The sequence below is a fragment of the Scyliorhinus torazame genome, chromosome 3, assembly GCF_047496885.1.
Source record: "Scyliorhinus torazame isolate Kashiwa2021f chromosome 3, sScyTor2.1, whole genome shotgun sequence".
Classification (NCBI taxonomy): domain Eukaryota; kingdom Metazoa; phylum Chordata; class Chondrichthyes; order Carcharhiniformes; family Scyliorhinidae; genus Scyliorhinus; species Scyliorhinus torazame.
In genome coordinates this window covers 234781039-234793333 of record NC_092709.1, presented here as the reverse complement: position 1 = coordinate 234793333, position 12295 = coordinate 234781039, and the positions used below count along the sequence as shown (strand labels likewise).

The 12295-nt window shown below is 43.8% G+C and overlaps 1 long non-coding RNA gene across 1 annotated transcript in view; it reads right to left on the bottom strand.

The window, feature by feature from the left end:
• Positions 1–1397: 1397 nt before the first annotated feature.
• LOC140409583 (uncharacterized) overlaps positions 1398–12295 on the bottom strand; it is a 102580-nt gene continuing 91682 nt past the window's right edge. Inside the window, exons 3-5 of the long non-coding RNA XR_011940407.1 lie at positions 5451–5604; positions 4184–4325; positions 1398–1590 (exon numbers count right to left, since the gene is read on the bottom strand). This is a non-coding gene — a long non-coding RNA (uncharacterized lncRNA). The remainder of the gene's footprint in view (positions 1591–4183; positions 4326–5450; positions 5605–12295) is intronic.

The window sequence follows — 12295 nt, the reverse complement described above, 5'->3', positions numbered from 1 at the left end:
AACTAGAAAAATAATGGCAATGAGATGGTGAAAATGTGTCTAAATCTGTGATCAGTAGAGTGCAGGCTAGCAACTTAATGTGTTGGAACATGCACAGTTGAACATGCAAATCTAAAAATTGTTGTCAGATATCCTGCTCCTCCATAGGTTTGCTCTGCAGTCCTCACTACATTCAATGCTATGGTGCGAACTTTGGAGTACTTGCCCATTAGTTCCCCACTAAAGACATCATTCAAAATTAGGGTTGGCCCATTCAGAAGTAAGTGAAGTTTGATGGTATGATAATAACTGCCAAAAAGCACTCTCTCATCCTGAAATCATAATTTTACAATTGCAGTCTCATTATTATGGGGCTAGGCAGGGAGTGTCGGCCTTAGTAAGGTGCTCTTTTGGTGGGTCTGTGCAGACTTGATGGACCGAATGGCCTCCTTCTGCACTGCAGCGATTCTGTGACAGTTAAACGGTTGCAGGGTAGCCCGCCCAGCTTTTTAGTCAGGGGTCAGGGGGCCCTTGCTGTTCCTTGCCCCGCTCATACTCACTAGAGATCCCTGGTAGAGGGCACTGTGCAGGATTAGATGCCAGATTTAAGCAAGTGTGCCCTCAAAACCTCTGCGGCCAGCTGTACACAAGATGAGTGAAATTCTTTCTCTGTTGGCTGCAAATCCAGAACAGTGAAATAATTACTCAAAGATGTAAGAGAAAAGCATCAATGCAATCGAAATAAAGAACAGCCAGCTGGGTTTTCAAAAGAGAAAGTTTGATATACTGTATTCAATTCTTTGAAGTGTGATGTACCATGAATCCACTGCTAGACGCTGAGAGCGAGAGAACATAGGCTTTATTATATAAGAACTTGCCTGCCTGAGATTGCTGTAACAACTGAGCGCCGCCCCAGGCGGCCGGTCTATATATCGTCCGGGGGGGCGGAGCCAGAGGCGGAGCCCACCAGGGTTTCAGTACACTACATGGAAAAGGGATCATATTACAGTACTCTACAGACAACTGATTCTGGTGAATACATTCAACACATTCACCTCCTGTTAAAAAAAAATGAAGTCCAGCGGGGGTGAAGTGGAGTCATCAAATGTTCAGTCTGTCTGGAGGCTGGACTGTTCTATTGGACCTCCTCAGCCCCGGTGGTGCGGCAGGTGCTGCCGATGTAGTCATTGACTCCGGGAGCGTGTCGTCTGGAGCTTCGGTCCGGCGTGTCGGCGACGGTTGAGGAGTGGGGGTAGGATGGGGAGGTGGATGGCGGCAGGGGGGTGGTGGATAGCGGTAAAGGGGAGGTGGATGGCGGCAGCGTAGGCTCGGGACAGTACAGGAGCCCCGGGGGGACGTAAAGTGTTGGGGGGATGGCGGTAGGCGGGGGGGGGGGGGCGCATTGGCATGGGATCCAGCAGGGGCCAGGTCCCAGAGGGAGACCGTAACTTGCCGGCCGTCTTGGTGCTCGACGTAGGCGTATTGGGGGTTGGCGTGCAGCAGCTGGACCCTCTCGACCAGGGGGTCGGTCTTATGGCTCCTCGTATGCTTCCGGAGAAGGACAGGTCCCGGAGTTGTCAGCCAGGATGGAAACGAGACCCAGGAGATGGACTTCCTAGGGAAGATAAACAAACGGTTGTGAGGGGTCTCGTTCGTGGCTGTGCAGAGGAGCGATCTAATGGAGTGGAGCGCGTCGGGGAGGACCTCCTGCCAGCGGGGAATCGGGAGACTTATAGACCGGAGGGCTAGAAGGACGGCCTTCCATACCGTCACGTTCTCCCTCTCCACCTGCCCGTTTCCCTGCGGGTTGTAGCTCGTAGCCCTGCTCGAGGCAATGCCCTTACTGAGCAGATACTGACACAGCTCATCGCTCATGAATGAGGTGCTCCGGTCACTGTGGATGTATGCAGGGAAACCGAACAGGGTGAAGATGCTGTGCAGTGCCTTTATAACAGTGGCCGAGGTCATGTTGGGACATGGGGTAGCGAAGGGGAAGCGGGAGTATTCATTAACGACGGTTAGGAAGTATATATTATGGTTGGTGGAAGGGAGGGGCCCTTTGAAGTCAATGCTGAGGCGCTCAAAGGGCCGGGAGGCCTTTACCAGGCGGGTCTTGTCTGGCCGGTAGAAGTGCGGTTTGCACTCCGCGCAGACTTGGCAATCCCTGGTCATGGCCCTGACCTCGGGGTGAGTAGGGCAGGTTGCAGGCTTTAATAAAGTGGATAAGCCGAGTGACCCCCAGGCGGCCGTTCTATATACCGTCCGGGGGATCGGAGCCCACCAGGGTTCCAGTACACTACATGGAAAAGGGTATATATTACAGTACTCTACAGACAACTTATTCCAGTGAATACATTCACCACAAAGTGACAGAAAGGATACACACATGTAATGCAGTAGCTGTAGGGGCGAATTTCATGGTGCGACGTATTCCTTGCCGCATGATCAAGAAGTCAGTCAGCACCATTCCAACTTTCTCAGTCTGCCCAGCGGCCGTAATTGGTAAGGGGGGCGACTTTAATGAGTTATAAGTGAGACTTTTTCCATTCAGGGTCAGGAAGCCTCGCACTCCGGAGCTGCCACTCAACCTGATCGTCCGACAGCTCGCTAGAGCCAGCAGTGCCAGAACACAGCAGTGGCCACTGCTGGGACTACATGGTGTCCCGAGAACAACTGATGATTGATACCGGACTTCAGGTAAGTGTGGTGAACGTATTGTACTAACCATTCACCACTGTATTACATTGTATCACGCTGTTGCCCATGTGGGCTCCATCTATGGACCATTGTACTGTACTACACGGAATGTATCATCTTGGTGCCCTTGTGGGCTCTGCCCCTGGCTCCGCCCCCTTGAGAGGAGGTATAAAGAGCAGCTGCCCTGTAGGCGGCTCTCACTAGCAGAGCAGTCGCAGGCAGACACTGTTCTACTCGATTAAAGCCACTGTTCACTTCAACTCTCTGTCTCGCGTGAATTGATGGTCACATCAGTAAGTCCAGGCGTTTTGGTTGGGGGCGTTGCTGAGGCCCCAGCTGGGAGGGAAGAGAACAGTCTGGTTTTAGAGGCCGGGCAAGGGAGGGGAGGCACAAAGGCGAAGCACGCTCCCCACCTAAGGGAGCAACCTCCCCCACCTTCTTGCTCACCTCTAGCCTTTGCAGTGTAGCCTTCCCCAAGCACATGTGTTATTGTGGTGGAGATGGGATGAGGACCTTAAGAACTCAATAGGCCTCAGGGTGGGCAAACTGAAGCATTCCCCTGCCCCATAATAGGAGGACAGGTCAAATGTGGGCAGGAATATGGTGGGCAGGCAGCACACTTTATTTTATGTGCCCCCCTCCCTCCCATTCGCCTTCAAATACCATGAAGGGGGCTGGAAAATGTGACCTGTAACACATTTATCTTTTCAGGACATCAGCATTTGTTAGTCACTAGTACATTTAATAGGGAATTCAGCAGAATTGTCCATCCTATAAAGTGGCAAGAACGACAGAATGAGCTACGCAAAGAGTAGTTGAAGAAAGCTGGACCCATGGCATTAGGTGAAGTAGATGGAGTTGGGCTTGAGTGGAGAATAAATGATCAGTTGTGTCAAATGGTCTGTTTCTATGCTATGACTCAAAGTAAAGAGCTCAGTGCCTCAATGCAGCCGTGTAGAGCATTGAAGCTTTAAATAGTGGCCTACTGTCCCTCTTAAAGGGGCAGATCTCATCCAACAAATTAGCTGTCTAGTGAATCCCAGGTTGAGGAAAGCTCTCCTGGCCACGCCACCTCTGTGCTTGAGATCACGTTTAGCAAAGACAGTGATGGTTTCCTAAACAACTAGGACTGGAAAATGTGGGTGCCAGTCTATTCCGTAGCATATACCCGAGCCATTCCCTTCCTCTGAATTCTCACCTGGCTGAAAGATTCGCAGCAACTGGAGACCATGCTCTCTGAGTCAGTAAGACAACTAATAACAGAAAAAAGGGTCTTGCTGACATATATGGTCACCATGTTGAAAATATACTGTTCTTTTGGAAAGATTGATAAATACGCTTTTCAGACACCGAGCCACGAGGTTCAGGTTTTGGCCTATTTGATCTAGTGTTTTAGTTGGAGTGGTAGTCTGCTTCCTGCAATTAACTGCAACACCCTTAGATTAAAAAGAAGCCAGGAGGGAAAGTTCCTACTTCAGACTGCTATCAGATGATTTATAGAAAGTACTTGCCCCTGGGGTGTGGGTTCAGATAGAATCGGTCTTGTTGGTAATGCCTCCTTGCAGTCACACCACTGACAGTCACCAGCAGATTCAGACATCAGTGCCACCTATTTGGATTGGTTCATCAATGCCTACAGATCCAGGCCCCTGCATTAGGGGAAAAAACATATTTTCACCATGTTTTCCCTGCATATAATTGGATTTTGATTCAATAAATAGGTTTACAGTCTGTAAAGTGCTTTTTTTGTATGTTTGTTTTCTTGCTGCTTTTGCCCAATTAGAAAATGTGATATGATCTGCCAGGAATGCAGTCCACATGCACAAATAATCTTCCAACACTGCCACAGACCATGTGTAATTTTACTGTAGGAGTCTTACAATACTATGCACTTGAGAGACTGTCTGGCATCTAATTTGCATGTCAGTTAGACAGTGTACAATATTCTAAGGAAACTGCAACTTCACCTGTCAAACCTCAGCTGCCACCTATTTTGCTTGCAGTTAACTCCTCGGGTTCCAGTAAAGCTAAAGCCAAAAGGCCTGGAGTTCTTCCATGCAGTTGAGCCACAGATGGACTGGAAAATCAGGAATTTTACGTCTGCACCAGCATCTGGATTGGTTCTATGCCAGGGTACAAGAGGCTTTTGCTCATGCTTCATGGTTTAAGCCTCAGTAAAATACCTATTAGCGGCATCGGATTGGGGGTGGGGGAGGGCACATCATCAACGTTCTCTAGGAATTTCACTACATCACACCATTGGTGAGTACCATTCTATTGTGCCAAGAAATGCCAGAGCAGAAGGCAGGCCCATCTGTGCAACTGCTCCTAAAACCTCTCAAAAGGCCAATTTAATCACACCTGAAAACAGACACCCAGGAGGCAGAGGCTATGTGAAATTGGTGCTGGGACCTCATTATAATGATTCTGCTTTGCAGCCAGAATCATCAATGTGATTCAATGGCTGAATGCCTTTTGATTTGTCCAGAAAGTGCTTTCTCTAAGCCCATGGTAGAAGTTACTGTTTGAAGGGGAAGCTTAAGGACCATGGAAACTGTTTGGAAAATGGTTGGAAGAGGCTCAGGCGGGAAACCCAGGTTCTCTGATGCAGCATTGAACGAACTGGTCCAGCTGGTGGTAGGAGGGGCAAGATCCTGTTTCCCCTACCCCAGTGGCAGAAAATACTCCAAGTAACTTTAGATATTGCACACATATACAATTTATTATTGCACTCAGAATTTTCATTAAACTGAAGATTTAAGCGATATTCTTACCACTTGCGGCTTCATACATCCCGGTATTCATAACTTGTCAAAATCCTGTGGGAATGTTGATTGTAGCTTTTCTATTAACCATGCCAAATTCCACATAATTAACAATATTTAGATGTAAATCATTTTCTTCTTCTTATTTCTCGCAGCATTCCATCTGCAGATAATAACAGCCTGGACAGTTCAATTGCTGTTTTATTTGTCTAATACAAACTCAAAGTTGATCGTTACAAAAGGGGCAGTTTGTTGTTATGATATTGTCATTTTCAGCTTGTAACACGATTAATTGGATAAATGGTTTTCCTCTTTCCCCGATGGGTCGTATGTAAAATTAAGTTGGCCAGTCAACCCAGTTCCTAGAAGGCATATACCAAAAAAATATATAAATTTGGACTTCTACAATGGGATGTTCCACCAACAAATAGTGCAAATTAACTGCTGCACTCTGAAAAAGCTCCAGTAAATGATGCAATAGTATAAAGTGAGTGTTTCTGGTACCACTAGACTAGTAAGCAAGTGTTGATGGTACAATCAGACTAGTAAGTGGGTGTCACTGGTACAATAACAAGCGAGTGTCACTGTTACTACTAGACTAGTAAGTTGCTCCATCTCGCTAAATTTAAAAAGAAACTACTATAATTATCCTGGCTTCAAAAATAAGTATTTTGTTAAACTACTGTTGTACTGGAAAACTGTAAAAGGGAATTGGTACTGTGAAAACAATTGGAGTCTGAGAGAGTTAATGAAGTAATTGGGGGAATGTTAAAGAGCATTACAGAGGCGCAGTACCCTTATTTCTTAATATAAGTTTAAAATCCATTGTGTGTTTTACCAAAGGCAGCATTCTAGGATATTTTCATAACAGCAAAATCTGAACGATCATTCCCAGTTTGTCTGCTGCCAGTATTATGAAATCATGGCAGTAGTTGTAAAAATAAAGACGGTTATGACCTTCTCCACACACCCACCCACACTGCAGTTTAAATCAAATACTTTTGGTGGGAAAACTAAGACCTTTAAACCTTTACTATCAGACTCAATGCACACTCTATTTTCTGATTGCTAAAAACAATTTGTTTTTCAAAAATTTCAAAAAGTCCAATATGATAACAACAAGAAATTCTTCGTGTAGTTAGCTATTCCCTGGGCGAGCTGATTCCAGAATTTAACAATCACTCGTTTGTGATTACCGGCTTCTCTCAAATGCATCAAATGGACAGTATGCTGGAGCTCCACTGAAGTATTTTATGTCAATTATTTCAGCAGAGTGCCCAAGAAATGTATACAGACTGTGCTTATTTCTATCAGAAGCAAGTGAACTTTCAGCAAAATAATATTGCTGAGTTCAGTAGAGCCGTGGCTGCATTCCAGCATTCACTTTTAGTTTTTGCTGATTAACAGTCCGGATCGTGAGCTTCAGTTCTCCCATTCCACATTTCATGGAACAGGAAGATGGAGATTCATATTTGCTATTCCCTACACATTAAGTTCCCATGCAATCAGTGGAAGATACAGGCAGGGAATTGGCAGGTTGTGCTCAAAGGCTTGGAGGAACAATTGTGAGTAATTCATCCGCAGCCACTCTCTGATATCTACTAGCAGGTGGCTTCTTGATGGCACAGCGGGGTTATATGAGCAGATTTCTGAAAGTATTACCTCAGGGTAATAATAAATTTAAACAGACAGGAAAGGTGTACATGTGAATATTTTTAAATGTATGTTAATTCAAATATTTTTCTTTTGTTTCTCCTCACCACTTGACCACAGACATCCCCCACCATTAAGCCAACAATTGGATTTCAGCTATCACAGTTTTACTAGGTACAATATTAAAGAAATACTCTGAAACTTAAGAAATCATTTTGGTGCCGCCTTCACTGTTGATGGATCAAAATCCTGGAACTCCCTTTCTAACAGCACTGTGTGTGTACCTACACCACTTGGATTGTAATGATTCAGGAAGGCAGCTCACCGCCACCTACTGAAGGGCAATTAGAGATGGATAATAAATGCTGGTCTAGCCAGTGACACCCATATCCCGTAAATTAATTTAAAAAAATACAAAGAACAGAATATCATGTTGATAAGAAAAGGAACTTGTATTTATATAGCTACTTGGGACATTGCAAAGTGTTCTACAAAAAAGTGTAGTCGCCGTTGTAATGCAGGGAAATACAGCAACTAATTTGCATACAGCAAGTTCCCTCAAACAGCAGTGAAATAATGACCAGGTAATCTGCTATTTAGTGAGTGATATTGTTTGAAGGATAAGCATTGGCTTAAACACCAGGGAGAACTCCTGGGCAGTGTAGAACTAAGTTAGTTACAATTGGTTTATTGTCACTAACATTCTTCCATCTGTGTAAGATAATGGATGTGCAGCAATCAAATCCATTGGGGATGCAGTAGCTTCACATTGTGCACCTTTCTTGATGGCTATAGAGGCCAATCCATGAGAGGCAGGTTCTGCCACAAGTGCCTCATACAAAGTGATTATTAGGTATTGTGAATTGTTATTTTCGGTGCTGATACTTATTGCCAATCCACTGTAGCAAGTTAGTTATAATGCACTTGAAATCATGTTTGTGTATTGTGGGTCTTTTATCAAGATAAATTAAAGCCAATAAATGCATACTGCTATCAGCACAATATCCTCTTTTTAACGTTACATATACTAGGAAGGTGTCAATTTTAATGGTTGTGCTGTGTTGGCAGAAACCATGAAGGCTGGTAGTAAAAGACACTCAGATTCCCCAACAGAAGATTAAATCAGAATCAGTCACCTTGTAGCAGGTACAGCTGAAACGCCTGTGTTGGCTTAATAAATATTGATTTCCATTCAGGCATATGAGGCTGTTTGCGCATTATGTGTAACAAAGTAAGAAATGTGGTGCTTATGAAGAAATATTCTATCCAGCTGAGGAGAGAATAAGGTTTGTGCATGAAAAAGTCACTAGGGTGAGGTACTGGGAGATCTGCTACCACTTGTTGGTGAGGGAAGGCACAGAATTTACGGTAAATTGCAAACATTACTCCAGCAATCTTCTTATTGATAATCACTATGGCGGCACAGTAGCACAGTGGGTAGCACTGTTGCTTCACGCCTGGGTCCGAGGTTCGACTCCTGGCTTGGATCACTGGCTGTGTGGAGTCTGCACGTTCTCCCTGTGTCTGCGTGGTTTGGTCCGGGTGCTCCAGTTTCCTCCCACAAGTCCCAAAAGACGTGCTGTTAGGTGAATTGGACATTCTGAATTCTCCCTCTGTGTACCCGAACAGGCGCCGGAATGTGGCGACTAGGGGCTTTTCACAGTAACTTATAAAGATTATTATTACATTTCTCTGGTTGGCAACCTGTAACTAGTGGGGTCCCTCAAGGATCAGTGTTGGGACAGCAGTTGTTCACAATTTACATAGACGATTTGGGAGTTGGGGACCAAGTGAAATGTGTCAAAGTTTGCAGACGACACTGAGATGAGTGGTAAAGCAAAAAGTGTAGAGGATACCGGAAATCTGCAGAATGATTTGGGTAGGTTAGGTGAATGGGCTAGGGTCTGGCAGATGGAATTCAATGTTGCCAAGTGTGAGGCTATCCATTTTGGGAGGAATAACAGCAGAATGGATTATTATTTAAACGGTAAGATGTTAAAACATGCTGCTGTGCAGAGAGACCTGGGTGTGCTAGTGCATGAGTCGCAAAAAGTTGGTGTGCAGGTGCAACAGGTGATTAAGAAGGCTAATCGAGTTTTGTCTTTCATTGCTAGAGGGATGGAGTTCAAGACTAGGGAGGTTATGCTGCAATTGTATAGGGTGTTGGTGAGGCCGCATCTGGAGTATTGTGTTCAGTTTTGGTCTCCTTACCTGAGAAAGGACATATTGGCACTGGAGGGAGTGCAGAGGAGATTCACTAGGTTGATCCCAGAGTTGAGGGGATTAGATTATGACGAGAGGTTGAGTAGACTGGGACTTTACTCATTGGAGTTTAGAAGGATGAGGGGGGATCTTATTAAAACATATAAAATTATGAAGGGAATAGATAGGATAGATGCGGGCAGGTTGTTTCCACTGGTCGGGGAAAGCAGAACTAGGGGGCATAGCCTCAAAATAAGGGGAAGTAGATTTAGGACGGAGTGTAGGAGGAACTTCTTCACCCAAAGGGTTGTGAATCTCTGGAATTCCTTGCCCAGTGAAGCAGTTGAGGCTCCTTCTTTAAAAGTTTTTAAGAAAAAGATAGATACCTTTCTAAAGAATAAAGGGATTCGGGGATATGGTGTACGGGCCGGAGAGTGGAACTGAGTCCACAAAGATCAGCCATGATCTCATTAAATGGCGGAGCAGGCTCGAGGAGCCAGATGGCCTACTCCTGTTCCTAGTTCTTATGTTCTTTAAAAGTTATTGTTGTGTTTCAGGTTCTTCCTGTCGTTGTAGGTCCTTGCATCATTCCCTCCTCAACAGGTCTGGCAGATCAACTGTCACTGGATTTCCTATGAGCCAGGCCATTTTTTTAAGGTTATCACGAATGGGAATTTCTTCTCCATTTCTTCTATTATTAATTTCCTTTACCAACACTGTTAGAAATAAAAATTCAGGACAATTTGGGGTCTTTTTCCAGAGATTTTTAGTAGCAGGCTAAATGTTGTCAATCTCGTGCAATAAACATTTGAACCTTTTATACAAAATATTCATGTCATAAAAACAAAAAAATACAAGAGCACTATTATGCCTTCTCTTTGTGATGTACTCTGAACAGTTTGACTTTACCAATGTTTCAATATACTGCACTCATCTGACCCCTAATTTTGTAATATGGAAACAGTACAAAGTCCTACTATGTTATTCGGTCACTGGCAATTATGCCAATGGAATGCACAGGGCATGGGCTTCAGTCAGCTTGAATGTATGATATCAAAAGTGGAAGTATAAGCATAGCGAGGTCCTATTATATTCAGTAAGTCAGCAGAAACCCAAATATGTTTAGACCCAGACATGCATATGTGTGGAATTAATATGTGGTAGTACGCTTGAAGTAAATTGGGAAATTTGACTGAATTTGCTTATCATCTGAAGTTTATTTTTTGTCACATTTCTAAGTCAATCATTTTAGAGGTAGAAATACAAGACTTGCACATAAATACTTTTTAAAGAGATTGGAAGTCTCAGGTTATTCGCAATTCATCAAGGTTTTCCAGATCCATATATTAGTATATTTTACAAAAACCTAAAATGATGAATGATTAGATCTACACAATGTATTAATTTAACACTTATTTTAAAAAATCGCAACTGATATTGATGATTTACATTGACTATGCAGTACATAAGTGCAGCACGGTGGCACAGTGGTTAGCACTCCTGCCTTACGGCGCTGAGATCCCAGGTTCAATCCTGGCTCTGGGTCACTTTCCATGTGGAGTTTGCACATTCTAAATTTAGCCACGCTTAATTGGGAAAAATGAATTGGGTACTCCAAATTTTAAACAAAAGAGAAAAAAAAGACTGCAGCACGCAGAATAATATTTTTATAGGATTGTTAGCTCGACTGCACAATACACAAACAGCATTGGTGATATAAGTTTAACATTTTTGCTCAACATTTTTGTTTTAACAGTGCTTGTGTTCAAATCATCATGACTGAAAGCATCTACTAATCTTTTCATATCATCAATTTCCCACTCCCCTACTTCAATGTCTGAGTGCTGGAAATTTGAATTTGCCTATAACACTGGTGTGGACACAACAGTGTGCAAATTCCACAAAGAAATGGATAAGTTAACACCTCATTATCTTGATGATGGCAGGAGTCATTGATTGGGCCATCAAGCAATAACTATTCATCAATAATCTGCTCGCTGTCACTGTTCGAGTTCTGCTGTAACCTCTTAGCTTTAGGCCTCATCACAACGTGGATACAAAGGATGAATACAAGTGATAATTCCAGTGGAAAGGTGAGAACTGCTATCCTCAACATCAAGGCACCATTCGACCAAATACTTCATCAAGGAGCCTTTGCAAAACGTGCCTCAATGTGGGTCAAAGGGAAAATCCTTCAGTGACTGGAGTTCTACGTGACATAAAGGAAGACAGTGATAGTTGTCAGAAGCCAACTATCACGGAATCAGGACATCACTGAAACATCAGGCGAGCATCCTCATCCCAATCATACTCTGCTGCTTCATTAATTACATTTCTTCCAGGAGCAAGGCTGTTCGCTAACAATTCTAGTCTTCAGTTCCATTCAAAATACCACCTCCAGTAATGAAACAATCCACAGCAGTCTCCAGAAGGCCAACATCCTTGGGATGAAATGTAAAATATAAAATAAGTGCCATTATCTGGTAGATGCCAGGAAGTGTCTCAACAGTATTGGAACAACTTGGCGGGGTAAGAAACTACTTCTGGTGCATAAATATTTAGCACAATAACTTTGGGCTAGTCAGGACCCATAGTCTTTGCTGTGTTCAGTGTATTTAGCCGCTGCTTAGTGTCCTGTGGAATAAACTGAACTGGCTAGACATTGCCATCTATGAGGGTTGGAACCATGGGAGGACATTAAATAAAATTATCCACTTGGCACTTATTGGTTGAAGACATGTGTAAACACTTCAACTCTTGCACTCATGCTCTGGGCTCTACCATAGTTGAAGGTGGGATGTTCACAGAGGCTGTTCCTCCTGCTAGTAGTCAGATTGTCCACCACTTTTCTGGACTGGATAGCTTGGATTCATTGATTGGGGTATTGTTTATCTCTGTTTACACTTGGTGCTTGGCACCCAAGTGATCCTATGATAGAGCTTTATTAGATTTGCATCTCCTTCTAAGCTATGCTTGGTATAGTCCTGACAGTCTTTTCT